The sequence below is a fragment of the Euphorbia lathyris genome, chromosome 8 (genome assembly GCF_963576675.1).
Source record: "Euphorbia lathyris chromosome 8, ddEupLath1.1, whole genome shotgun sequence".
Taxonomy (NCBI): domain Eukaryota; kingdom Viridiplantae; phylum Streptophyta; class Magnoliopsida; order Malpighiales; family Euphorbiaceae; genus Euphorbia; species Euphorbia lathyris.
In genome coordinates, this window is record NC_088917.1 from 59,052,974 (window position 1) to 59,059,100 (window position 6,127).

Consider the following 6,127-nt stretch of genomic DNA (forward strand, 5'->3'; position numbering starts at 1 on the left):
GAGAAATTGATGTTGAAAATGAACCACTTAAAATGATTTTGAAGAAATTTAAAAGAACGAGAGCTAAATTAAGTTTTCTCAACACATATAGCAAAAAAACAGTGAGATTTTTTTTACTAGTTTATAAGTAAAGGGTTTTATAAGCTTTTTATCAGTTGGGGCTATGCGAATACCGCACCGAAATGAGACTTCTTAGGCCAGCCCACTTTTGTTTCGGCTCTTTAATTTTTTTTCCTTAATATTATTATTTTTTAGCAGAATTAATTTCCATTAATTCAAATTGATTTAAATTCCAACAGGCACATCCCTTCATGAACAGTCGTCTCCATTCGTCAACAATCATGTATGTTCAAGTTCCATATATACATAATCGAACTATCTAATTTCATATACTGAAAAAAAAAATGAATTTCCAATTTTATTCTCTTAAATTATCCTGCTTCTTGTATGTTCATATTGTTCCATTTTTTTACTCTCATAATAACAGTTTACACACGGTAAGAGTTCCCTTATGTTATATGTTGTATCCTGGGAGACACTCGTCAATAGGGATAAAATCTGTCTTAAGGAGATTGATAATACATATCTCAAATTTCTCTACTCATGTTCTTCCAAACGGTTTATAAGTGTTTCATATACTTACACATTTCACTTAATTTCTGTTACTTCATTTTTACTATTATTACGTATTTAAATATCTGTTTTAATTTTGACTTAATTTTTTGACACATGCATTGACATAGAAAGGCACATCAATTTTTTTTAAAAAAAATCAATTATAAAGCCAATAGATTATGTTATATCCGTTAAAAATACTAACTAAATAAATAATTTGGGTATTTACCTTTTGTAACGCAGAAACTTTTGTAGAGGTAATCAAATAATCAAACCACGAGTACGATGCCTTTAACAGTAACCACTCAAACCTGAACGAAATGAACTCACGTTGAAATGGTCGAGAAAACAGCTAGGATTTGGCAGAGACACTAGCTCTCTTAAATTCTTTTAATCAAATAAAAGAAAGTATAAAACCAACCAATCTCAATTTCAGAGCCTGATCCTCTACATATATATTAAAGGTACGTTTGATTCATAGAATGGAAGAGAATACATATTATAAATGAATAGAATATGAGAGAATAGAACAAACATTCCCTAAGAATAATTATTTCAATATTTGATTGAGGAATAACTAGTAGTTTTGTAGTTCAAAACACAACCTTTATTTTAAAATTTTAATTATTACTATTAATTATTTAAATATTTAATATATATTATTTAAAGAAAAATGCGAAAACGGTAAAACAAACGCATGAAAAACTATAAAAATGTGAAAAAGATAAAAACGTGAAACAGAAAAACATGAAAAGTAACATTTGTTATATTCAAATATTTAATATACATTATTTTAGGTCATATTTGGGTTCTAAAAAAGGTAACATTTGGATCATACTGGCGTTCCTAAAGCTAAAAAATAACAACATTAGTAAGTTATGACAATAATAGAACTTATTTAATAAAGTGTAGGATAAAAAAGCTTACCTTTGTAGTGTCATACTGATTGAAGAAGGACAATTCTTCTACACTTAGCTCCGGAGCAACAGATGAGCCCTTCGTAGGGACTTAGCTTTCTCAATAATGAAAGCCTTCGACCTTTTAGCCTGAAGTTGGGATTCCTTCAAAGTCTCCACCTCATGAACTTTCCTATTTGGTACTTCAGTTCTTGGAATAATGGAAGAGTGAGGGGTCAACAATGAATTAATTGGCTTACAACCAGAATTTCTCTTTATACCTATGGAAGGCCGAGGGAAAAGGGGAACAAAAGTTATGGCCTTAATCTAAAGAGGAGGCTGCTTTAGGGTAGTAGGAGGTGATAAAGAAATCATCTCAACTCCCGTTAAGTCAAGAATTAGGACTCTGAATGGCAGTAAAAAAGAGTTGGGACCCAGGAGACGACTCAGATGCAACTACACCTTAATTTTCACCAAGAAGGGCAACTTCCACTGAAGGAATGTCCTTCGAAACCTGCACAATTGGTTCCACATAGGGATCATATTGAGATTGAATCTCAGTAGATGAAATCCCTTCGTTTAGGGAAAGATATCCTTCAGAATGGGCTATAGATTTTATTATTTCGAGCAAAGTAGAGGATGTTTCAAGGTTTGATCCTCTAAAGGTGGAAGAAGGGGTAGTAGATGCACCGATAGTTGATGTCTTCACCATGTTTAAAGCTTTTGGGACTCCAACATTTGGTGATGCAACCAAGGCTGCAATATGTATCTGTCTCGTTATTGTACGAGAACTATATTATATTCCATTCTTGCACCTAAAAAATTAAAAAAAAGAGCAAAGTAAGAAAAATAGAATCACCTTCAATGATTTGTTCATAACGGTTTTCTTCGACCAAATAGAAGACTCCAACTTCTTCTTTCACAGTGAAAAGGCTCTCTTCGTCGATCATCTCCAACATATCTCCCTCAAAGACCAAAATCTAGCTCCATAAGCTTGGGAAAGCCAAAATCTCCCTCAAAGACCTCTCCTCTTCTAGGGTTAAAGTTTGTGATTTTTGCCAGGTCTCTTTATTGGCTAGATCCGAACTTTAGAAAGTGTTAAAAGGAAACCCTCCGAATATGGGGTTGTCTAGGGCTGTAAACCGGACGGGTCGGGGCAGGAAGTGCATTAACCATCCCCGACTACTAGTCTTTCGGTGATTCTCCGTCCCCGCTCGAATAACATATGGGGAAAATTTTGACTACCATCCCCGCAGGGAATCCCTTTTTACTTTTTTTAAGGTTTCCAAGGTTTTGATTATCTAAGATTTTCATCCTCGTGGGGAATCTCTATCCTCGGTGCATGCATTACTTATTAGCTTTCAATTTTTTATTTTATAATTTCTACTATTAATTGCATAGGTTCCGTTTTAATTTTAAACCAATCTAAAAGCTCTTACTTAATCTATCTTAATTTATTTTTAGAATATATTCTGTTTTAAAGCAATCAGGTTACAACTCAATCTTTTTAGTTTATTTTTTTTAGTTTATCTAAATCACATATATATTTTTTTAGTTTATTTTTTTTGATATTCGGGTATTTAGTTGGGGATCCCCGTTAGGGACATTCGGGGATGGGGACGGGGACGGGGACGGAGACGGAGATGGAACACGTGTAACCATACCCGCCTCGTCCCCGACTATCGGGGATAAAATAAAAACTATCCCCGCCCCATAGGGATCACAAACGGGGATTCCCCGTCCCTAATGGGTCGAGTCTCCAACGGGGATGGGGAATCCCCAACTAATTGGCAGTCCTAGGGTTGTCAAGAGAACCTTCCTTCGGCCCTAGCCAAAACTCTTTTTCCTTGAAACCTTTAATGTGTTGTCGGATAGGAAAACGGGTCTCTAGTGCCCCAAAGTTTGGCCTCCCATAGTCCAATAACGAACGTCTTCCCCTTTTCTACTTATGGGTTTCCAAAATTGATAGACTCTCCATTTAGCATTAAACTTAAATTCGAGCATAACTTTTTCAGACCAAGGGCTTCTATCCAGGCATTAGGTGACAATTGACGAAATTCATCTAAAATTGTAACAACCGGTGGAAGGGGAATCTCATACCAAATGTTAAAAATTGAACATAAAATCTGATAAAGTAATCTTTGTCACTGCTATATCCATCATCAATGCGTTGGTCGAGATTGGGAAGGTGCATCTCCATTTGACCGAGTTCCGAATACATGATGGACAAATCTACTAGTTGAGACGTTGTCAAGATGAAACCTTGCGCCTAAACTTTGGAGTTTTGTTTCTTATCTGTCACCACTTTCTTGCCCTTATCAAATCCCTTTCGAGTTTATTTTATAGGAGGCATGATTTCATATCGCTGGAAGAAGTGAGATCAATGATGACAAGCGTCTCTAGGTTGCGAGAGTTCTTCTGCCTCAAAAATCTTGTACATCAAAAAGAAAAACCAAGAGAGAAGTAAGACTTACAAATTTCTAGAGAATTAGAAGAAATGAAGCGGCCAGGAAGAAATGCAAGAGTCGCAAAAAGGAAAAATGATAGCTTGATTCTCCTTGTATAGGGTTTTTCTAAAAGATGGGTGAAACGTCGCCTTGAATGAAAGATCTTTGTTAATGGTGCTCCTTAGAATTCACAATTCTTTTCTGCCTATTTTATCTAGGTTAAGCGCATTGGGGTACATGTCTAATATCCCATGGAGTTAAGCAAAGGAAGAAATGAAGGGAGGTGGCGGGGTATCGATCCAAAGCTCGAGTACATGGTCAAGGCTGAGATCTTGCCTCAATAGGCTAAGGTCGGTCTTCTATTTATATACTCAAATATTTTTCCTTTGTCCGATCGCTTTCGTTCATCAGAGGTAGTGGACAATGAGAGAACTCGGCATCATAAAATTCCATCGATCTGGTCAATTCATTTCCACAAGACGTTGCTCTACTCTTTTTCTTTGGCATTGCCATACGAGGGAGATCGCTCAGTGACATGTCAAAAGATATGGAATTTCTGACCAAGCAATTCTGATTGAAATACGGGAATTGAGACCGAAAAATATCCATGTCAGTTAAAGATGTCTCTTTCTTGCATGATAGGAACAGAGCTTCGGGCAAGCAGCTTAGCCAAGGCAGCAACGTTGTAGTTCTTCCACTACAAGGAAGATCACATGCTTGCTGGGGATGGCATCACTCTAAGGCAACACGATGTTACGTCTCATCTACTTAGAAGGTAAAAAAATCAAGTGAGATACATCAAATTTTGAACCCCTTTTGAAAGGGATGTCGAGGTAATTAAGCATCTACAAAATGTAAAACCATTCTTCAGGAGTTGCAACGAGGCCTTACAAGACGTTCTGAAACCGAAGCCCTAAAGAGCTCTAGAACTGAAAAGGGCGACATTTGATATCATATGAATACTATGAGGATACACGTATCTTCATCTTAAGCCAATAGGGATTGACAGAACAATGGGGGGCCTCAGATCCTACTATATTGCAATAAAACACTTCCAGTAAATGTGGATCAATGAGGTGCACTCAGAATCCTCTTCGGATCAGGAACCCTAATTCACGCCTAGGATTAACAAATCTCAATTCGGATATATTACTAACTATCTAAAAGATATTTGCCACTTGGAAGTTGACACTTGTCCTCCAAGGAAGTTAGAGCGAACACTTCACCAACTACCGGATTTTCCCTTGACACCCTATAAATATAATGAGACTTCTTAGTTAATGTACTAGACACATCTATTAATTTACTCTCTATTATCCTAAACTATGCTAACTTAGACATTAGATTGGTATCACTAGTCAATGGCATGGCCTTGATCATTTTTATACCTTACCTTGACATAAAAAGAGTTAGAGACATCATCACATCACTACCACAAGTATGGGTGAGCATCGGTTCTGTACCATTACTAATCGAACCGAACTGTCAGTTAACTGAATGTTATCAAATTGAAATTTTTTCGATTCAGTTCGACTACCGATCGAATAATCGAAAACTCATAATATTTCATTTCTTATATATTTTTGTTTCACTTTTCAAATAATGTATCTGTACAAAAAAAAATTATAATTGAAGAAATTAAAGGCTATTAAATGAAAACTTATATTTTTTATATTTATGTATTAAGTTTGGTTCGGTTCGGTTATCGATTATACCGATATTTTTTCAGTAACGGACTGATAATTAATTATTAAACTAAACCAAAATTAAAATCCAACTAAAACAAAATGTTAAAATAACTAAATAAGCTAAGATTTTGCTTCGATTACCTGTTATCGGTTATGTTGCTAACCCCCTAACCACAAGATTTAATAGTATCATATATATTTGGAATTAGTTTTGTAACAACCCAATAATTAATCTATGCCAATAAAAACAACATATCAATATACAGTGGAATATATTTCTCTAAATGTATTATTTTGGTGCATTATCGAGATTGGACTATATATTAAATTCTGGAAACATATTTATTTCTTGATTATGTACATTTTCAAGATGATAATATTAAGGCTTAAAGCACTTTTTGGCCATTGATCTATCCGAAATTTGTGCATTTGGCCACTGACCTATTATTTGGTCATATTTGGCCCCTAACCTATCAAATTA